This window comes from Zalophus californianus, chromosome 3 (assembly GCF_009762305.2).
Source record: "Zalophus californianus isolate mZalCal1 chromosome 3, mZalCal1.pri.v2, whole genome shotgun sequence".
Lineage (NCBI taxonomy): Eukaryota > Metazoa > Chordata > Mammalia > Carnivora > Otariidae > Zalophus > Zalophus californianus.
In genome coordinates, this window is record NC_045597.1 from 53,057,417 (window position 1) to 53,081,335 (window position 23,919).

Here is a 23,919-nt window from a genome sequence, read left to right on the forward strand (position 1 = left end):
GCCTCTCTGAAGGAGGAGAGTCAGGGATAATTTAAAGGCAAATGGGAAAAAAAGCCCGAGTAAAAAGTTGTGGCTGCATGTGTTGGTCCCATTAATCCTTTGGTTACTGGTTTCAAAACTTTTGGAGAACCTGGGATGGGATGAAGGTATTTTGCATATGGGGTAGATGTGAACCCTGGGCGCAGGGTACAGGGTAGACTAGAGTGGGCAGAATTTTGGTAGCCCCTCCTTTCTGCCCCAGGTCTTAAGTCTGTGGTTACACAGCAGGAGGGACTTTACAGATGTAATTAAGGTTACTAATCAGCTGACCTTACAGTAGGGCCATTATCCTGAACCACACAGTGGAACCCAATGTCATCCCATGAATCCTTGAACTCAGAAGAGGAAGGCAGAGGGATTCAAAGTAGGAGAAAAAAACTCAACTCACTGTTACTGGCTTGAAGCTAGAGGGGGCCATTTAGGGACCATGAGAAGGAAATAAATTCTGCCAACAACCCAAATGATCCTGGAAGCAGATTCTCTCCTAGAGCCTTCAGCAAGAGCCTAGGCCAACTAACACCCCAACTTTGACCTCGTGAGACCCTAAGCAGATGAGCCTGCTGATCTTCTGACCTACAGAACTGTAAGGTGATACATTAGTGTTGTTTTAAGCTGCTAGGTTTGTGTTCATTTATTATGGCAGTGATAGAAAACCAATACACCAGATATTAATTTTGTGTGTTAAAAAGCAGTAGAAAGTTTTCTTCAAAAGAAATATTTAGATCACCGCAGAGCTCCTTTGGTCAAATGTAGGGCATGGCTCCAAGGTGCATTCCCCCAAGGCAGCCCCTAAAAGCACTTGCATGGATTCAGACGTAGGTGTCCCACCACTGAACCTTGCTGCCCATCACAACACTTACTACAATGCCCTCGTGTGTTGTTTTATGTCTCCAGCCCTCCCACTCGACTCAACGAGGGCAGAAGCCATTTCTCCTTCAAAACACAGTGTTGGTGGGAGGTAGGCACTCCATGAATACTTTTTTGAATGAACGCTAAATGTGTTTGACAATGAATGTCTCTAGAGGACAATACTGACTATGGGTAGAGGCAGAGCAGAGAGCCAGAGACAGGTCAGAGGATGAGATAGGGGAAAGCAACAATTAGTAAGGACAAAAGAATGTAGAGTTTAATACTGGGATAATTACTGTTGGTTTAGAAAATTTTCCTTGATAGATTTTTCCTACCCATACCACTAGCCGTATAAGTTTCGGGAAGTAGGCTGACCATTGCATAAGTGGCTTGGGAAATATCACTTAGTAGCTTACATTCCCAACAAGTTGAATAAATATGTTTGTGTGTAGTTAACCCCTCCCGAGAACGCTTCTCCTGGCTCCCCCACGCTGGACTCCGAACTGGTGTTTAGTAATCGTATGGCAACTTACTCCTCTGGGAATGGAATGCCCTGCTGCTGATGCTCTCCACAATAAGAGGAGCTGGAAGACAGACTGGGTGCAGCCTGCAGGAGCACGGTCCCAGGAACCTGGGTGCCAAAGCCAAGAGCCTTGAGATGGCGGGTGAAACTCTGGCAGGAGACCGACCGCTTAGTTGCACAAAGGCAAGGCAGACGCATGGGATTTGCAGATGTCATCCAGGGAAGAAAGCCCCAAGGAGTATCAAGCAACAGGGAGAAACCATTAAAAAAAAAAAAAAAAAAAAAGCACTAAACTCAACTAACCAATTTTTTATGAAAACTGACTCTGTCTCACAAACCAATTAAATAGATGCCAGTGCCTTCTCTATTCCCAGTGTTGTAGTTGCTATTTTGGTCACTGTAATTGAGAGTAAAAATAATCCCTGTAGTGCCTGAAAAACAGCCACCAGCGACTCTATTTTAAATGATGTAGAAAAACATGAGGTGCATGTGAACACTGAAAAGCCGACCTTCTAGGGATGGCAGCTGGCTCGATCCAGTCCCCCCGGTGGTTCCGTGCGGTTTGCAATTTCTTGTTAGTAAATTCGATTGACCCCATGTTTTCGGGGCTCTGGGTTCCTCCAGGACGAGGGAGGGCACAGAACAACACCCTCTCATCAGGAATGCAGTTTATGATTTCAGTTCAGGTTGCAAATTTGGGTCAGCCATTTTGCTGTTCGGGGTCAGAGCTTCTTGCTGGAAAAAACCAGAAAAGCCAAAGGGGAGGTGACAAACAGAGAAACTCGAGAGTGTTTGGCTTTTTAAACCAGCTTCGGGACTCATCTGGTGACTTGATTTTGTCTACTTTCCATGTACTCTGTATTTTATTGCTGGGTTTGGCGAGAAATATATCCTCTGTACAGGGGCAGAGACAAATTTTGTGGAGCTTGAAACTTAAACTGTGGTAGAGGTGGTCCTCTCTAAGAAAAGGAATATGAAAATATCTACTTGGGCAATTTTTTTTTTTTAAGATTTTATTTATTTATTTGACACAGAGAGAGAGAGACAGTGAGAGAGGGAACACAAGCAGGGGAGTGGGAGAGGGAGAAGCAGGCTTCCCGGCTGAGCAGGGAGCCCGATGCGGGGCTCGATCCCAGGACCCCGGGGATCGTGACCCAAGCTGAAGGCCGACGCCCAATGATGAGCCACCCAGGCGCCCCTCTACTTGAGCAAATTTTACAAAAATTACACGTTGCCCCTCACAGAGGCCAAGAAGGGCCTTGTGCAGGAGAGCGGCCCTGAATCTTAAGCTTCACTACTTCCCCATAAATCCACTTGTGCATCTACAGAAGGTGGGATTCATTTTGCTTCTCTGGGAAGAAAGGGAAGCGGCAGGAACCACAGGAAGTGTTGGTCAGAAAAGACCTTAAAATCCATCCTGATGTTTTTACAGATGAATAGAGGAGGAAACAAGGCTCAGAGAGGGTAAGTCACACCCAATGTCCCACAAAATTAGCATTTGAATCTGCTTCTGGTAACTTCCTGTTGCAGGCTGATGTTTCTGTGCCCTCGGGATACCTTGTAAAACCAGAGAAAACAGTTGGGAGTAAACGTATTTCAGTCTATTTGACCATCTAGAGGTATACAGAAAGTCACCAAGAGGCATGTAAGTGGGTGACTCCACAACCCAATAGGGTCTCTCTGAGAGAGGGACAGTGGGGTGTTTTTACACTATTCCACCCGTCCCTCTGTCCTGTTTTCCGAGGCTTACAAGGTGTGACCGCACGCCTTTTTTTTTTTTACCCAAAGTACAAAACGACATCCATCTCCAATAATGTTGTCTTCTTGTCCCCTTCAAAGTAGGTTCTTATTCCAGCTTGCAGCTACTGCTGTAGCCATTTTTAGAAACATGCTTTTGGGTTAACATTTTGTCACCCAAAAAAGTCAGTGTCTCAGGGTGTTTTTCTGTCTTCCTCCCTCCCTCCCTTTTCCCCTACCCTCTCCCTTCCTTCTTTTCTTCCTTCCATCTATATTTTTAAACTTAAAAAAAAAAAAAAATCCAGTTTGTCTGCCACGTTTGGTGCTTACTGATTTTTGGATGTTTCTCCAAATCAAGGCCACGATTAAAGATTTTAGATTTGGGGGCGCCTGGGTGACTCAGCTGGATAAGCATCTGCCTTTGGCTTAGGTCATGATCCCATTGGGCTCCCTTTTCATCGGGGAGCCTGCTTCTCCCTCTGCCTCAGCCTGTAGCTCCCCCTGCTTTTGCTCGCTCTCTCTGTCAAACAAAATAAATAAATAAATAAATAAATAAATAAATAAATAAATAAAATCCTAAAAAAAAAAAAACGATGTAAGATTTGGTGTCATGAAAATATTAAAAATAATTTTATACAGATTTTGAAGAAGACTATTTTTTTTTACCTAAACCATATGGAAGAAGGTTAAACAATTAGTCATAACTTAAAGCCAAGGTAGGGAGAATTGATATCTTCTTACACTAAAAGGTACCAGGCAAGGGGGAAGGATGGAAATGTCCCACATGCTGGGCTTTGTGTGAGACGGTTTCATGTATTATCTTGAATTTACTCCTCCAACCTTGCAACACAGGCACAGCACGCCCATATTACAGTCAGGCAGAGTGGGGCCCTGAGAAGTTAAACTCTGTTAGAGCTGAGGTTTGAACCGAGTCTGCTGGCCCCAGAATCAATACTCTTTCCCCTGGCCACCACCCTTTACCGCATGCAGTCATTCCCACCAATGTTTGTATTGAATTCAAGGGGGGGGTTAACTTTGTGCCCCCAGCCTCGTTACAGTGAGGGGGGGGTCATGAAATCAACACCAGAGAAGTGCAGACCAACGCCACCCAGCAGCCCCCCAGGATTGCTGAGAGCTAGCGGCCACCCATGAATAGCTCTGGAGAAAGAAGTAAGGTCCTTGCTGGTGTTCTTTTCCCCACCACAGAATGGTTGGAAGCTTGTTTGTGTCTCTTATCTGTTTCTTCCTCTCTTCCCCAACACCCAAGTTTGGTTCTTTTCTCAATTATCCACTTCCCTCCCCACCCCCGCACCCATGTCTGCCTCCAGAATAATTTGTATGAGCGCCCATACGCATTGCTTCTCACTTCATTTCAACATTGGCTCTACTCCCATTTCTGCCCTCAGCACTCCTACCATTCTTGATTTCATCAGAATAAGCAACATAAGCAGTTACCTGCAGCAAATATATTTGGAGCCTTCCCTCAACAACCAAGTCCTTTCTCATCTTACATGGAAGTATGATGATGATAAAATTGAGAGAGAGAGACATTTGGACATTGGCATACTAATATTCCCAGAGATTAGACCCCAGACATTTAGGTCAATTTTTATTTTAAGGACTGGTCATTGTGTGCTCTGTACGTACTGTTTTGATTTTCACCCACATTATTTATCTTGGCGTTGCCATGTACAAAGGTCTTTGGGAGGACAGCATCTCTTCAACTCCTGCCAGGAGTCAGCAGGTAGGGAGCTTGTGGGCTTTATACTTAGGTAGAATTGGGTTTGAAGGAGCGAGGTCTATCAGCTGATTGGCTCTGAGACATAGAGCAAACCACTTAACTTCTCTGAGTCTCAGTTTCCTTACCTGAAAAATGGAACCATAATAGCTATCTTTAGGACTGTGTTAAGAACACAAGTTTTATAGTTGGATCAAAGTTTGACTCTTGTTCTGCCACTTACTAACTTCATGGTCCTGGGCAAATGGACTTTTCTAACCTTACTTCCTGGCTTATATAGTATTTTATATACATATATACATATATAATACTTACATAGTGTTTTAGGATAGTAAAGGATTGATTATAGGATTATTGGGAGGATTCAGATAAGTAACACATTTGAAACTCTGAGTCTAGGATGTGGCACAAACAAGAACTTAATAAATGGTAGCTATTCTTAGGGTTCATGAAATGGTACCTATGAAGTTCCTAAGACAATGGTTAGCTCACGGTTGGGGTTCAATAAATGTTCACCGCCTTTCTTTCTTCCCCAGCAGAAGCAGTAAAGTAAATTGTATACGTAATGATTATCTCCCCCTCTGGCATAAGATTAACACTCCCCGGTTCCCCCGACTTTGCATCTGGTGACACTTCTTACAAGGACGTATGTACCTTAGGAGAAGGCCTACCCTTAAGAAGAATAAAGAGCTGCTTACATCCTATGATTTCAGAAGTGCCAAAAGCTTTATTTGCTTCAGATGCCTGTCCCGCAGCAGTCTTGGTAGTTGGAAAATTGCTTCTTCACAGGCTTTCCTTTGGGTGACGACATTAGCTCTGGAAAGTTGTGTCAAGGTACGGTGATCTTTACTGAGTACGTCCGTTGCTTTTCATCCACACATTAGCATGGATCAGTCAGATAAACACCCTGCAGGACTAGAATATGGGAGCCCTACATTTTCAGCAGGTGGGTCTGGGTCCCAGAAAGAATAAGGAGCATGAGAGAAACAGAAGGAGAAGCTAGGGAGGGTCAAGTATTTAAATAACCCATAACCCACAGAGGTTAGCATCCATACGGGGAAGTTGAAAAACAAAGATAGCAATGTAACTCGTAAGTGAAAGGAGAATTGGGATGCCTGTGGATAGACTGATAGCAAATAAATAAGAAAGGGAAATATGAATAGATTTTTCTTAACTTACAGAAACACAAGGTTTGAGCAACCGCAAACTCTGCAGACAGAGCCCTTCTTGTATTTAAACAGTACTATATAAATACTATAGTGGCAAAACCAGACCTATGTGAATAAGTGAGGTCCGTGTACTGGAGTACTTCTTTCTGAGGGCTTTTTACTCACCAGAGCTTAATTACTGTTATTTCAATATTTCTAAAGTTGTTGTGTAAACAGGAATGTTGCAAATGCTTCATAATCCCCAGGTCACAAATGGGATGGTGAAGACACAGCTAGATTATGACTTGTGTAAGAGATGTACACATTCCTTGTACCTCTGTAAGTCTGAAATCCAGTTTACTGTTCAGATGTGCAAATACAACATGCATATAATTATGATTAATGTTCCACAGACGGGACCTGGTGGGGCAGCAAAAAGGCTGCTTTCTTAACCATAATTAGAGTGGCTGGGGAGGGATATTATGATATATGAAAAATACATGTAGAGTAACTGACATCTATAAAATGGAGAAGTTGGAGGTCTTTTAGGAATCACACAGAACAGAAATTGATTCTTTCCTGCCAAAAGCTAGGAGAGGCTTTAAAACTCTTTCTCCTGCCACAGTGAGACATTGTCGAGCAGTCATTCTGGAGAGAGTTGTGTTTACAGCATTTGTATAGATGACAGTAACCAATAACACTTATGGAATAATTACTGTGTGCCGTGCTGCGTGCTCTATATAGCTTATGCCATCATATAATTGGAATCTATGAAGTAACAAATAAAAATAGACGTGGTTAGAACCAACGAAGGAAGGAAAGATTCTGTGCTTTGAAAAAAAATTAACTTTTGAGTAATTGCAGAAAGCCTAGAAATTCTTTGAAATGTGTAGGTAAATTCTGATACCATCCAATGATGTTTGGTGTGGTTTGTAGGCACAGATGGAGTGCAACAAGGATCAGCAGGTGACCCCAAAATAGGGCAACAAAAAACCAGAAACAGAGCAGAAACCTGGCTCTTGGCCACATCTCTTATTAGGGAGATATTGCTAGTGAGGAAGAGAGTTGCATTGTACCTGAATGAGTGTTCTGGATGTGGGTTGTTTCATGTACATTCCTACTTAAGTTCATCGGATAATAAACCATACTTAATTTGTGATACAATTCTGTGTTCTTTTATGGTTTTTGTGAAGTCTCAGATTGAAAGAACTTTGAACATTCCTAGCTACTGGATGCAGCTGTTGATGAGGGCCCATGTTGTAGATTGTAGTCATTGACTTGGAGAGATGTTTACAATGAATGTACTGTGAGTGACATAAACAGACTATAAGACACCATGTGTGACATGATTCCATTTTGTAAAACAATGTTGTTTATTCGTATTAAAAAATGGGAAACAGGGGTGCCTGGGTGGCTCAATCAGTTAAGCATCTGACTCTTGGTTTTGGCTCAGGTCATGATCTCAGGGTCATGAGATCGAACCCTGTGTCAGGGCTCCATGCTCAGCATGGAGTCTGCTTAAGACTCTCTCTCTCTCCCTTTCTTTCTCTCTGCCCTTTCCCCCCTCTACCCCCCCCTAACCCCTGTGGTCTCTCGCTCTAAAAAAAAAAAAAAAAAAAAATGGAAACAACTAAAAGTCTAACCGTGAAGCAGTAATGAAATAAATTCAGTCATATGCATATGCAACCACAGAAAAATATTTCTCGACACAGTGTTCATCATTTATTGTTAAAAAGAATAAAACATAGTCCAAAATAGTTTGATCCCTTTTTTTTTAATAAAAGGAAATTTATGCATAGACAAAACATTTCTAAATACAGGCACTAATACATTAACATGTTTGCTCTGGGTGGTGAGATTGCAGTTGACTCTTTAAATAAAATTTAAACAGACTTTTTTTTTCCTGAACAGTTTGAGATTTGCAGACAATTGCAGACAATTTGCAGACAATTGAGAGAACTGCTCAATGTTATTTAATTTACCTTTGGACTCTTCTATTGTGTTTCTCATCTGAAAAATAAAGACAACCAGACAAAGATTTAGTCACACTCATTATGTAGTTTCATGTAGCTTATACAGCTCATGTCCACCAGGGATATAGTCAAATTCAGAATGCACTAAAATATTGAACACATTGAAAATAGTCTCTGTGATTAGGACGTAGCTTCAACTTTGTGACTTAAAAAAATCTTGCTTCATCTTAGGCAAGCCTGCTAACCTGCAGGGACCTTTCTCTCGCTCCAGCATTTTCTTAACTATCAGGAAATTCTCCTGGTCAGTTACCGCGGCAGCAGCCCCAACTCGACTTTCCCGGGTTCAAAGTGTCATTTGTCTTTTTTACCAAATCCCAATCTCTCAGCCACTGTGAGACAAATTAAACAGAGTAGCATGATATTCTTTGCCCCAGGAGAAACGGGAGGGCAAAGAAAGTGCCTTTACCAAGTGACCTCTTTCCGAGGAGATCAGATTAGGGTAGGGGTTAACCGAATGTTTGGACATCTGACAGCCACTTAAAACTCAGTCTCAATCCCGACTCTGCCATCTACTTACTGTCAGACTATGGAGAGCTTGTTAAAACCTCTGTGACTCAGTTCCATCATCTGAGAAACAAGAAGAATAACAGAATAATAACCTAATAGAGTTTATAGGTTATTATAATATAATACAATACAATACAAAATAACAGGGCTGGTGTGAGGTTGAGAGATCTGGTCTGGAAAGCACTAAATGCAATGTTTGGCACAGAGAAAGTAGGCAGTCAATATAGCAGGTGGCTATTTATGTATGCAGTTGTGATCACATCTGAAAGTTCCCAGATGCTTAAAATTGGTTACTTTGTATGAAGCCTGTGTATGAGAGGCATCTCAAAGTGGGAAAAATTAAGTATCAAGCTGACCGGTCTTTTGAGAATAATAGATATTCGAGGGGAAAGGCAATAAAGAACTAATTTGCATAAATTATTTGCCGTTTTGCTTGTTATGAAATTATGACTAAGAGTGTTAATAAAAGAATTAGACTATAACCCTCAGAAATATTGTTATAAACTTTGACCTCCGCTATTTTCTCTATTAAAATGACTTACCGGATACCTTTGGATGTTGCATGAGGCATGTCTGTTAATTTTTCTATTGTACTCAAGTTAAATTCAAAATAGATAATATCGGTGCACCAGGCTGGCTCAGTCAGTGCAGCCGGAGACTCTTGATCTTGGCGTCATGAGTTCGAGCCCCATGGTGGGTGTAGAGATTACTTAAAAAAACAAAAACAAAATAGATTTTATCAACACCATTTTTCCTTTGTGAATCTATATCAGAAAATGATTTTCAAAACACATGCTATCACATGTGACTCTTCTGAACACGGGTCACTGAAAATCAAATGAGCATTGAAACTGTAGTAGCATTTCTCACGGTTTATTCCGAGAAGGGCGCTGGTCTACCATTCCAAATGTTCTTTGCAGTTGCATGATTGAAGAGTGTGTTGGATTCAAAGGTTCAGTCATATGGACTCTCAAAGGATTTCTTCCATCTGGGTGATCAAGTGGTACCATGAAGGGAACTTGGCCTTCAAATCTTGAAGCCATTGCTTCTGATTCCCTTCTTTCAAGTAGGTATGTGAGAATAAGGAGACTGTGATAAATGCTGCTTCCGGTTCATTAGCAGCGAGAAAGGGAAGCTAAAGCACTTGCAAACTGTGACCATAGTCACTTTGTGGACCATGGAACGAGCTGTCGAAATTGCGGAGTAACTGTCTTCAAGCCAAAGTACTACCACAGGGGAGAGACTATTTACAAATAGTGTTTCTCATACAGCTGGGTAGAATCGAGGCTTGTTCACTTAGGTTCGGCATTCCAAAGGTTCACAATGTGAATCATGAAACTGACACTGGCATCACATGGCTGCAGAATGTCACCACATCAAACACCCGGCTGGCATCAGGGAAGGAGGCCTGATGTCATTGTATGTTTGGCCTATATGTTTTCTTAACCCAACACTCAGCTTCCTGTGAAACTTAGTAAATCTGAGTGGAATGTCTCCATAGACTACATGGAGATCTTTCAGGATAATTCTTCCATTTTAGTTCCGCTAGTGAGAATCATACAGCCAAAGGCCCATCAGGAAGACAGTTCCTGAATTCTACAAATGAGAGAACAGGGAGAAATGGTTGCTGAGTGGCATAATACAGAGATCATACATCTAATTGCTGGGGAACAATTAGAATAAAAGTTACATTAGCCAAGTCAAATCCTATTTTGGGTTTCCGTCACAATTACATGGTACCCAGTTCCAAGCGTTACCTTCGCAGCAACTTTGCAAGCTAGGACCTGCCTTGGGCTTCTGCTCCAGATTTGGCACCTTATGTCAGGAGTGCTATTAGTATATAGTACTTTTTTTGGGAGGGGGAGATTTAGAAATTTTAATTACCCAATGAGTAAAATCCTGCTATTGCATTGGGAGGGCAAACACTTTTAATCTTCAAGAATTTACAGCCTGACTTATTCCACCTTTGGAATTCTTAGATTAGATGGATAAAGCATCTTCTGCCAAGCCTGTAACTTTTCTGGAAGGAGGGGCAGGCTTTTATTCAGCATTATAGCCCCAGTGCCAACCATAAGTACCTGCTCTGGACGGAAAGTTTGTGTCCTCTCAAAATTCATATGTTGAAACCTAATTCTCAATGTGATGGTATCTGGAGGTAGGGCCTTTGGGAGGTGCTTAGGTCATGAGGGTGGAGCCTTCAAGAATGGAATTAGTGCCCTTATAAAAGAGACCCCAGAGAGCTCCTTTGTCCTTTCTGCCTCGTGAGGGTACGGCCAGAAGATGGCCATCTATGAACCAGGAAGTGGATTCTTACCAGACTCTGAATTTGCTGGCGCCTTGATCTTGGACTTCCCAGCCTCCAGAACTATGAGAAGTGAATTTCTGTGGTTTATAAGGCACCCAGTCTATGGTATTCTGTTACGGCTGTCCAAATGGGCTAAGACAATAATAACCCATGAATGATGGACATTGAGGTGTCTTGATTGAACCAAAGAGTGCATTTAGATTTGCCAATGCCAAGTAAACCACCCTTGAAAACTCAGTACATATTTATTCATTGGCTGATTAGCAAATAGATTATTTTGGAAATAAATTGATCATATTGCTTTTACCCTTCAAATGATCATATTATGCCCAGAGATCATAATCAAAGCATGGGCATTGTGTGAATTAGGAACAAATTATGATTTAAAAAAGCAAAACAATGCACTGAATGGCAAAGTGACTTGGGTGGTTCACCACAGAGGAATGTGGTTCCTTCCAGTTTAGGTTCCTTCCAGTAAGGTGAGCTAATCTGCCTTAGCTGACGCCTGCTGGGCCTGCCTCTTGCACAGCTCAGTGGCTCTGTTATAAAGGGGAGCATCCGCTAACTCAACAGAAAGCCCGAGCTAGCCCCATGGGTCAGGGGCTGGAGGAGGTGACCTTGATGGACTCTTGCATGCCTGAAATGTTCTAAATCCATAAAAACCCACACAATAAAACCATATAGCTTCTCTTGGAAGCCATATTTTCTGTGAAAGAAAACTCATCAAGTTGTCACTTATTGAAAAGACAAAATTAAAAAAAACCAAAAAACACGATGGACCTTTTCTTTACTTTCCTACCAGTTGCTTGGCTGCCATTTGCTTGGCTCAACCCTGGTGTTTTGCATCTTAGTCTGAGTAGGAGGGGTTGAGCTTCTGCCCCCAACCCTGGTCTGCTTGCTGCTGCTGCTGGGGAGACTTTCGCATTTGTTTCCATGTTGGCTGACCTTTGGGCTTGGGTTCTGGAGCTTGCCGTGTCCCTCACAGGGTTGGGACACATCCTGGAAGCAGCCTAGCCGTTGGCTCCCCCGACACGTTCTCTGCGGGTGAACTCAGGCGACCAACAACTCGGTGACTCCAACAGATGTTTGTGTCTCTAACCCTCGGGCACCTTGCCCTGCTGTGTCACATACAGAGGGTGATGCTGGGCACCCTGCCTGATGCCACCAGGAATGAGCACAGCCCCAGGGAATACTGCCAAGTTGTGTCGGTGAGCTGCTTTCCGGGGGTCAAGTGGCCACCAGATCCATGCTTCCTAGTCTGCTTCCGCAGGACGCCGTCAAGGGGACACACTCGCCTGGAGTCTCTTACTGCTTTACGCAGCTGTGAGTTCTCTACATTCTGTGTTTTAAGCCCTTTTGTTTACACATTGCATTTGCCTCATTGTGCAATTGTGGTTCCTGAAGGGGTTCACTGGCCAGAAGCCAGAGGTTTCATGGCTGTGTCTGTAGCAAAATATTAGTGGGAAAACATGCTGCCCCGAGTGTATTCTGGTTCAATCCTTAAGGTTAAAGTGCCCTAAACAATAAATAAGAAAGAAACCTCTGCCAGTCAACCCAGCTGACATACACCCACTTTTGGTAAGAGCCTGGCGCAGTAGAAAAGCACTGAGCTTGTAGTCAGAAAGTGTGGCTGTGGGTCCTCGCTCACCATTTATGACCTGGGTCCTTTATGTGTTTTCGATTTGTTTTCAATTCCTTCAGATTCCCATTTTAACAGATTTAATTTGCACTGAAGTGTTTCTCTAACTGGAAAAGAAAATATGGGTGAATGGGGGTGTCACTTTACCAAGTTAGTCAATCTTGGTTGAGCCTTGAATTCCTCACCTGTGTAATAGAGTTGATTTATTCTTTCAGCGAACAGTCATTGAGTATTTTCCCCCTGCTGGGCACTGGCCTCGGTCCTGGGGGTGTGGTGGGGAAGAAGACTGAGTCCTGCCCTATAGCGGAGCTCTTGGTCCACTGGCCAGAGCCATTGTTCAGAGATAAATCCCAAAGCAAAGAACACAGTGCCCTCATGGAGATAACCCAGAGCCTTCGGAATAAGGGGCCAAAGAAACTCACTCTGCTGGGAGGGTCAAGCTCCATCCACAGGTGAAGTTTTGAGGTGAGTCTATAAAGACGAGCTGGACTTGTGTCAAGCTACGATGAGGCGGGGCTTGGAGCGGGAGCAGGGGTAATGTATTTAGAACAAAGGGGAAAGCAGATTTTGGTCACAAAAAGGCAATGAAAGAGCATCTGGAAACAGGGAGATGCTGCTCCCGGAGGAAGGTAGAGTGCTGGAGAACCAAACACATTGCAGTGAAGTGTTGTGCCTGCAAGAGCAGTAGAATGAGTATTACCAAGATCTCAACCTGATGTAACGATTAAGAGTGAAGAAATATAACCTTAGGCTTCGTTAATACACAGTGTCTCCAACAAGAAAGGTCATTGTTTGGTGGTACTTTTCACTGAAACAAACAAACAAACAAAAGCAACCCACAAAAACCAAAACCCTTTTCTTCAAAGAGGAAATATTTTCACATGTTTCCAATGCCAAAAAGTAGAAAAGTACAGTTTATTGGAAATTTTCCTTCCCATCCCATCCTACATTAGCCTGGTTCCCATCTCCCTCAAAAAGTAAGCACTTTGTTTATCCATCTAAGGACTTCATTAGTTACAAACATTTCTTTCCTTTAAAAACAAGTGACAGCATTATGGATAACATTCTATGCCTTCATACCTTGTTTTTTTAAAATTGAACAGAGTATTTCAGTCATCCTTTACTATATATTTTTCATTTACAGCTGCATCATATCCTATTATGTATTCTAAGTCATAAATCCCAAGCTAGTGAATAGTTAGGTTGTCTCCTTTTTTCCCCTTTGACAAGCTTGCTTCAGGAAATAATCTTAAAACATATGTGTAAGTATCTTTGTAGGATAAATTCTAGAAATAGAATTGATCAATTAAAGTGATGTGAATTTTTGACATTCTAAGTTTCTGCTAATTTTTTCTCCCCATGGGTTGAACAGTTTACATTCCTGTCAGCAAGGCCTAAGAGTAACTGTCCCTCCCCATTCTCACCAACAGGTATTCTCAGAGAATCCTGTAAGAGAAAACTGGTTATCTTGGTGTAGTTTCCTATCTACTCCTTCCACGGAGGGAGGATACGGATGTTTCTAGGTTTCTAAGTCATTCAGATTTCTTTTTCCATGCATCCTCACTTACATGCTGTCTAGTTTCACTTTGTGTTGAATGTATTACTCAGTTAAAGCTAAGCCCTTCCCAGGGTCTACAAGTCCTATGATCTGGTCCCCAGACATCTGAGAATTTAATGTGGACTGGAAAATTGAGGGGAAAATTTATGAAAGAAGATGATCAAAATGGGAAAATGATGCCAAAACCTTCTAGATGCTAAGGTCAGGCACTAGTTTTTCCTTTGAAGGCTTCCACATATTGGGCATGTCTCCTTAGGAAAGTATTTTGATTTCATAATGGAAATTAGGAAGAAATATTTGCATTATGAAAACTTGTGTTATTTTCCACTTTGATAGAAACTAATTTTTTTCCCACAAAGTAATAAAAATTGTGTTATAGATTCAAGAGCAGGTAATTTTTTTTATAGTAACAAACTCAGGGTCATATTAGCAAAGTGAAATGGAACACTGAAGCAATTTTCTGGATTTCTCTGGCTACCAGCTAACTACCTCATCTGCTACATGCGTATCGTAGAATTAAAATATTTTTTTTTCAAGTTCAAAATAACTATGGGCAGTTAACTCTTTTCCAGTATTCATTCTTCTTTTCTTCTACTCAACTGGAATATTTCCTGGGCATAAAGAATGTTGCCCCAGCTAAATAAAGTCACTGTTGCTCAACCCCCTTTGCAGCTAGATGTGGCAATGTGATTTTGTTCAAGCAATGGGATATGAGCAGAAATGATATCTAGTACATCCAAGTCCAGGCCCAAAAAGGTTGCATTTGAACATCCATTGTATTTCCTCCCTTTATGCTGGTTGGGATGTAGATGTGATGTCAGGAGCTACAGAAGCACCTTGCACCCAAAGATGGATAACATGTTGGAGTCTTGAACTTCCATCTAAAAACCTCTTTTTTAAAATTACCATTTGTCTGAGTCTTTTGGTCACAGCATATTAACCTGTATCCCCCAGAGTGCAAATTGCTTCATAATAAACTTCCCCCAAACAAGGTGTCTTAAAACAACAATCATATATCAGCTTATGATACTGTGGTTTGTCAATTTAGGTTATGCTCTAGCTGGGAAGTCCTTTTACTAGTTTTGCCTGGGTTCAATCACATGACTGCCGGTCGCTGGTGAATCTTCTAGGGGGTCATTGGCTTTGGATAGCCTTACTCATGTGACTGACAGCTGGGGCAATGGCAGCAGGTGACCCATGTGTCCCTAGCACTTAGCAAGAAGTCTCGGCTTCCTTACACTGTGGCTGAAATGTCAAACACAGCAAAGATAGCAAGCCCCAGTAATCATTCACGTTTCACACCTCTGCATGTGTCAGAGTTGGTGATGTCACATTGGCTAAAGCAAATCACAAGGCCAAACCTAGAGTCAATGTGGGGAGGGGACTAACCAAGGCGGTATGTTTTCAGAAGTGTTTGTCAACAGACTTTTGATATGTGGGCCTGGATAATTCTTTGTGGTGGGGGCAATTCTGTACATTGTCGGATGTTCAGCAGCATCCCTGGCCCCTACCTAGCAGATGGCAATAACAGCCGTCTCCACAGCCCTTAGGTCAGGACAACCAAACATGGCTCTAGACGCTGCCAATCTGGGTGGCAAAATTGCCTTCAGTCCAGAATCACTTGTTTACAGGGAGATATGAATCTGCTCTAGATCAGTGGGGGTTGTTGATGCAACAGTCTACTACATACAACAATTTATGTAGTACCTTTTCCTTGCTCTATTGTTAACTTTACAGTCTGAAGTCATGCTGATTATTTATCCTGAAATGTGTGTGTATTTGAAAGGCTGTTCTTTCATTCGGGGATTCAGCCCTTCTTCTCAGAGCTTCATTGTTTGTGATTCTGACTTTTAGACGGAGACTTTGCTAGCATAGACTTGACCTTATGTAGTAGAAACTATGATGTATTATGATAGATTGGATTATTGCATCTAAATCCTAGTTTCCTCTCTGCAATACATTTTTCCCATTGCCAGGTGACTTAACTACGCCTCACAGGAGGCAGATACACAGCCTTGCTTCAGTGTCTTTGGGCTTGGCCATGTGACTTGTTTTGGCCAGTAGAAGGTATAAGTGACAGAGTGCCAAATCTGAGCAGAGGTTTTAAAAGTGTGTTTCTGCTGGTTCCTCTTGTGCTTCTGCTTCCTGCCATGAAAACAGCATGTCCTAGGTAGGAATTAATCCTTCTGCCTTGTTCCCTCTAGGAAAACTTGTGGAGCAGACCTGAATTTGACCCAGACTCTGGAACAGTTACCCAAGCTCACCCATTGACACTAAGCGGGAAATGAAGACTCATTGTTGTAAGACTTTAATATTTTGGAATTAATTATAACATTATCCCAGTACTAAAACAATTTCTATTTTTAAAAGTCTATCAAGTCATTTTTATTAAAAAATACATAACCATTGTAGAAAAATTAGAAAATTAAGAAAAATCACCTATAATCCCACTGTTCAGAGAAAAGCCATTGTCAACATTTTTTTAAAAGATTTTGTTTATTTATTTGAGACAGAGAAAGAGACAGATAGTGACAGAGAGCACAGGTCGGGAGGAGAGGGAGAAGCAGGCTCCTTGCTGAGCAGAGAGCCTGACGCTGGGCTCCATCCCAGGACCCTGGGATCATTACCTGAGCCGAAGGCAGATGCTTAACCGACTGAGCCACCCAGGTGCCCCCCCGCATTGTCAACATTCTCATATTATGTATTTCCAGATTTTTTTCTGTGTATATTAATTTATTCTTTCATTCAACAAATAGCTTTATAGATTTTGATCTGCTTACCGGAAGCTGGGTGCAGCTAGATACAGCAGGGTCTAAGATGGACATGTTCCTGCCCTCAAGGAGATTATATTCAGGTGGGAAAATAACTTGAACGATTCTGAAGCAACCGAACATTCATTTGCAATCTGGTAAACACTGTGTGTTTACCACACAGTTTACACACAATACAGTGTGCTAGGACCGTGTCTAACGAGGACACGGTGTGGTCTGACATCAGGAAAAGCGTCCCTAAGAAACCAGTATGTTATGCATGTTATAATGTATTGCATACATTGTAATACATAATGTTAATAATACATACATAATTAATAATACATACATAATTTCATACATTATAAGCATACTTCTCATATATAAATATAAGACAAATATTACCTAGTACATTCTCTTCAATAGACAATATAAAATGAACATCTTTCCACATTAATAAATATTTTTACAGCATCATTTTAATAGCTATGTCGTAGTCCCCTGATATGTGTTTATCATACTTTGTTCAACCAATCCCCTGGTGTGGGACATCTGGGTCGCTTTTCATTTTTAGTTACTCTAAGCAACCTTGTAAGGAACATTCTGGCAAGGACTCCAGTATGTTTGTTGAAGAGAAATAATTGTGGTGAAAATTAGTAAAATGCTGTGAAGCAAAATTCTGTAACACATCCTGACCTCACATACCCCCTATGGAAGCTTAATGGAAATATTTATTTTTGAAATAAAATTTCTCATGTTTTGTCAGCTACACTCAGTTAGTCATTCCTGAAGGTCCTCAGGGAAAATTTAGACTATCTTTCCTGGATGAAGATTTATTGGTGGTAGATAGGGGCAGAATGTCAAGAGAAATATGTGTATACAAAGTCAAAAAAGCCAGAATACCACCTCTGCTTTTCCCAATCAAGATGTGATCTGTTGTCATAATACTTATTGCTGGTTTAGCTTTTTTTTCCTTTCTTTCTTTCTTTGTGCGTGTGTGTGTGTGTGTGTGTGTGTGTGTGTGTGTGTGTGTCAGTGCGGTTACTATTACTTCATCTGTGGCCTGTTTCCAAAAGCAATGAGTGAGCCTCTGCAAGATAATCACTAGAGTATCTGATTCTTTCGTGAGTAATAGACCCGGAGAGTGCACTAAACAAACAGTTTAGCTTGAATGTATTGTAGGAGATCAAAATTGTCTGGGTGAAAACCAAGTATGATAAAATAGTAGAATTCACACGATTTGTTTTACACTGGAAAACGAAGTCTGACATTCTTATTTTGTTTAAGAAATAGTACTTTAAGTTTGTACATTCAGGAAGGATATAAAATATAATTTTTAGCAGGTTTAATGGTTCAAAGTTATAATATGGTATTTTATAATATGGACAAATCCATTTATCTTGTGGTTGGTTATGAGGTAAACTTGCACATATGTGTCCATGTTATATTCATCTACTACGAGCAAATACTTTTGGACTGTGAACCCAAGGGAAGAAAGTAGTAAAAAGGTCTCGGGAATTTCAGTTTATTCAGGTACCATAAATATGGCACAGGCACGTTTGTAATTTGGGGAGTTGTAACAAGTGGCTACATTTAATTGAATGACCATCAAAAATGGGATTATCTGGGAGGCATGCCTTCTTCTTTTTGGTTAAACCTGGATCAACTCACATTTTACAGCATTTTTTCGGCCAGGAGAGTAATGGAATCTACAGCTCTCTACTTTAAGTCAATGACCTTGAATCATTGAGTAGTATTCATAAGTAAAAAAATATAAGCTAGTCCTTCAGAGGAAATTTCTCTCATTTTCTAAAATATCAGATTCTTGCTGTCAGATAGGTACATTTCTTATCTCTCTTTTTTCCTTTGGAAAGGGTTAGATCAGAAGATGAGGGAAAAAGTTCAGGGACCTCCGAAATACTCAGTTTTAACAGTGAAATTACGGTTACAATACTTTATTCTGTGTTTTGTACTAGAATAAAGTATCCTTCTAAATGGTGGTTTGGCAATGTTCCATTTTATAGCAACGTCCAGGGCTCAAAAATGTGATTGACAACTCTGTCCTCTAAAAGGGATTCTGCTCAGCTTTACTGTCCTCTTAGAAAATTGTCAATGAAATTCAATTTACTATTTCAACATATTTGTACTGAGTACCCCCCACAAAGGATCTCATGGGTCTCCAGCTTTTTGGAGCTTAAAGTCTGATGGAGAGGACACATAATACACAGGTAAACAAAATGAAGAATTGAGATAAGTCTATGTAAGCAGTAAAAGAGTATAAAGATGGAGACTGAGGTGTAGGGGAGGAGAAAGAAAGCCACTTTAGACAGAGGGGAGGAAGGCCTCTCAATCAATTAAAAGCTGGGAAGGAGTCAGCATGAGTGTTTATTAACTGCTATCTGCACAGTGTGTATAATAAGGTCCAACCACACGTAGCAGGACTTCAATAAATAGTGCAGAACGAAGAGATGGATGGATGGATGGATGGATGGATGGATGGATGGATGGATATGTGAGTAAAATGTACTTGGGGTGGAGAGACGAGCTGGAGGAACAGAAGGAGATCAGTGTGGCTACAGCCCTGTGGACAGGACGGAGGATGCTGAGAGGTGAGGAGGGCTGGGGGTCCTCCTGGTAAGGAGTTTGGATTTGCAAGTCAGGGGAATTCATCTGAAGGTTTTAAGATGGGAGTAATCTGAATATTGCTTTAAAAGTTTGTCTGATATTACCCCAAAGAGCCAAAATAATCTTGAAAAAAAGAACTAAACTGGAGGCCTCACACGCCTTGATTTCAGAACTTATTACAAAGCCACAGCAAACAAAACAGTAGGGTACTGGCATAAAGACAGACACATAGACCAATGCAACAGCTAGAAAGCCCAGAAATAAACTCTCATGTAGACGGACAAAATTTTTTTGATAAGTGTGCCAAGACCTTTGAAAGGGGAACAGGACAGTCTTTCCAACAAACGGGGTTGGAAAGCTGGATATCCACATGCATAAGAATGTAGTTGTACCCTTACCTTACACCATATACAAAAGTTAACTAAAAATAAATCAAAGACCTACATGTAAAACCCTTAGAAGAAAACAGAAGGAAAACTTCATTAGATTTGGCAATGATTTCCTTTTTTTTTAAAGATTTTATTTATTTATTTATTTTTGTTTGTTTTTTCTTTTTAAATTTATTGTTATGTTAATCACCATACATTACATCATTAGTTTTTGATGTAGTGTTCCATGATTTTATTTATTTATTTGAGAGAGAGAGAGAGAATGAGAGAGAGAGAGAGAGAGACAACACATGAGAAGCGGGAGGGTCAGAGGGAGAAGCCAACCCCCTGCTGAGCAGGGAGCCTGATGTGGGACATGATCCTGGGACTCCAGGATCATGACCGGAGCCGAAGGCAGTTGCTCAACCAACTGAGCCACCCAGGTGCCCTTGGCAATGATTTCTTGGCTGTGACACCAAAGTACAGGCAACAAAAGTAAAAATAAATAAATTGGACTACACCAAAATTTGAAACTTCTGTGTATCAAAGGACATAACAGAGTAAAAAGGCAACCCACAGAATGAGAGAAAACATTTAAAAATCATATATCTGATAAGTGGTTGATACTCAGAATATATAAAGAACACCTACGATTCAACAACAACAAAAAACAAATGACCTGAGCATGAGCAAAGGACTTGAGTGGATGTGTTTCCAAAGAAGATACACAAATGGCCAATAAGCATATGAAACGATGTTCAGCGTCACTAATCATGGGGAATGTAAATCAAAACAACAATAAAATCCTACCTCATACTCATTAGGATGGTTATTATCAAAGAGACCCAGAAAATAACAAAAGTTGGCAAGGACATGGAGAAATTGAAAGCCTGTGCACTGTTGGTGGGAATGTAAAATGTTTTAGTCACTATGGAAAACATTATATAAGTTTCTCAAATATTAAAAATAGAACTACCCTATGATCTAGCAATTCCACTCTGGGTACATTTCCAAAAGAATTGAAAGCAGAGTTTCTAAGAGATATTTATATACCCATATTTGTGGCTGCATTATTTATAATAGCAAAAATGTGGAAACAACCCAAATGTCCATGGATGAATAGATAAAAAAAATGTGATATACATATACATAATATTATTCAGCCTTAAGAAGGAAGGAAGTTCTATCATATGCTATACAATAGATGAACCTTAGGCCAAGTGAAATGAGCCAATCACTAAAAAGCACACACTATTAGATTCCATTTACATGTGGTACCTAGGGTAGCCAAATTCAGAGAAAGAAAACAAAATGGTGGTTGCCAGAGGCTGAGGGAAGGGGACATAGGGAATTATTGTTTAATGGGTACAGAGTTTTAGTTTTGCAAGATGAAAAAGTTCTGGAGATTGCACAAAAATGTGAATATACTTAACACTATTGAACTGTACACAAAAATGGTTAAGTGTGTAAATTGTGTGTCATGTGTGTTTTGTCACAAGGTGTTTAAATAATGCCTAATATTAATGCCTGTAGGTAGAACACATGTAAAATGTGTCCTTCCTCCCCTTTGGGCCATGCCCCTGAGGCTTTTCTCCTGGAGTCAACGGCATGCCAGGTGACCCCGTGTTCATATTAGGCCTTCTTGGTTTCTGTGCACTATGTTCATCCTCCTGGATGGAAGCTCCCCAGCAGGAACTGTTCTACCTCCTTGAGCCCCCAGGGCAGCCTGGCCAGTTTTCCCTCAATGAATGTTTGCCTCTTCCTCAGATGTGAGATGTAGTGAATTCAAGTATCCGACAGTCTCAGAGATCAAGAGCTAAAAATGATGTGAGTGAAGACCTAGCTCCACGGACTTTGAGAACATACCCTGGACGCTCACTGGTGGTTGAATGACAGTTACCACTGCTCTGGCCTGGGTGCGGGCACATTCTGAATAAATCAATCAAATTGACACCCATAAAAAGCACTAGACGGTGACTGGCAGAAGCATATATTAAACAATTCTTATTTGGTTTCTTTGCAGTTATTTATATGGTTTGACATTATTGGTTTTATTTTTTATTTATTTGTTTGTTTTTTTGTTTTTGTTCTGGTAAATTCAGCCTCTCATTTCTTTTTTTTTATTATATTCAGTTAGCCAGCATATAGTACATCGTAAGTTTCTGATGTAGTGTTCAATGATTCATCAGTTGTGTATAACACCCAGTGCTCATCCCAACACGTGCCCTCCTTAAAAATGTGAGTATGCACAAACAAAGGATTTACAAAATTTTCTTGCATCAAGTTTACTCTGGCTTGGGCTACACAATGCCTGAATTGACTGAAAGTGTCCAACTGTCAATTACTGAGATGACCCCATCATTTCTCCACATCCACCCTCAGACCCTGAGCTTTTTATCACTGTATTTTGGTACGATCCTACTATTCCAAACACTTTGCAAACACAGGTGGTGGGCAGTGTGGAGAGAAAGAGGCAGAGGAAAGAGAAAATATGGGGAGAGAGAATGGGGGGGAAGGAAGAGAAATGGAAAATCTAGTCTATGAGCCTCTAAGTCAGCGGTTCTCAAACTAGAGTGATCATCAGGATCACAGTCTTGTCAACACACAGATGCCTGGGTGAGGCCCAAGAATTTGCATTTCTAATCTGGTCCCAGGAGATGCTGCAAGTGCTGGTCCAAGAGCACTTCTCCAAAGTGGTGGGTCTTAATCACCACTGAACAGAAGATAAACCTGATGTTTGGTTTTTTTCAAACCAAATTGAAAATTTTTCAAAATTTGAAAAATCCTGCTGTCCAGGCCACGCCCTAGATCAGGTGAGTCAGGGTCTCTGAAGACAGAACACAGGCAATAGTAATTTTCAAAAAGTTCCCAGGATTTCCAAGGAAGCGGCCAAGGTGGAAGACCACAGCTTTGGGCCCTTGCTACTTAAACTGAGCTGGGCTGCCCAGCAGCAGGGGCATCACCAGGGAACACGTTAGAAATGCAGACTCTCAGGCCCCACCCCGACTGCTGAGCCTGCGTCTGCATCTAACAAGCAAGCTTCTCAAACTTCGGCATGCACAGGAACACGTGCAGAGAAATCGGGCCCGTGGGGAGACTTTGTCATGCTGGTTGCAGGAAGGGAACCAAACATCTGCAGAAACAGGAAACGTGCTGCTGCGGTCACAGTGCACAGAGCATTCAGAACAGGAGAATACCAGGGACTGAACCCTCTGAGCAACATTGCCTTTATTTATTTAGTTAGTTTTACAGACCTGTACCTCTGAAACAAATAATACATCATATGCAACATTTAAATACATCCAAACACAGTTTCTTGCAATGAGCCTTTCATTTAAAAAACCAGATGAGAAGAAATAGATTAAACTTTTTCATCTGATATGGACGTGTTCTTTTGAGTATTAAAATGGTCACTTTTGCATGGAATGTGCTTAAAATACCAATAGCTCCCATTGCTATAGCTAATAGCATCAAGAATATCTGCTGAGTGATTCCACCTGGGTGGCTGTTTTAGGGTCCACGGCTTCACGGGCTCAGCATGTCATCGCCAAAGTGTGTCCGATCACCTATTTTCCAGATGCTGTTTTGTGAACTTCAGGGGCAAGCCAGAAGTGCCAGCTAGGTATGGAGTTCTGATCTCATCAAAAAAAACCCAGAAAAACAAAACAAAACAAAAAACCAAAACACAAAAAACCAGAAGCAGCTCACATGGTGGGAAACTACCAGAAGAGGCAGAGACCCTAGCAAAGGAAGGTGAGTAAGCACAGGAGCTCTGGAGCCCAACTGTATAGGTTCAAATCCTGCCTCTGCTACTTACTACCTGTGTGTCCTTTACCAGTACATTGACTTCTCTGTTATTCGTTTCCTTCATCTATAAAATGGGCATGATGATGAAAACAGTCCCTACCACACAGGTTGTTGAGAGGATAAAATGAGTTAGTATTTGTCAAGCTCTTAGGTCTGGCCCATCACATCATAGTTGCTGTAAAATGACTGTTAAATATGCAGGGTAAGAAACAGAAGTATTTATGTTCTTTTGTATAGTTCTACCCTAGGAAAAACTTGGAAGATACTATCTCAAGTTATAGAAAAATATCCTC

General features: G+C 41.2%; 1 long non-coding RNA gene across 1 annotated transcript; it reads right to left on the reverse strand.

The window, feature by feature from the left end:
• Positions 1–7,833: 7,833 nt before the first annotated feature.
• LOC113919217 lies at positions 7,834–9,940 on the reverse strand. Its single transcript, XR_003518896.2, has 3 exons — positions 9,117–9,940; positions 8,585–8,634; positions 7,834–8,044 (listed from the first exon to the last, which is right to left on the reverse strand). It is a non-coding gene; the product is annotated as an uncharacterized LOC113919217 (long non-coding RNA).
• Positions 9,941–23,919: the final 13,979 nt, after the last annotated feature.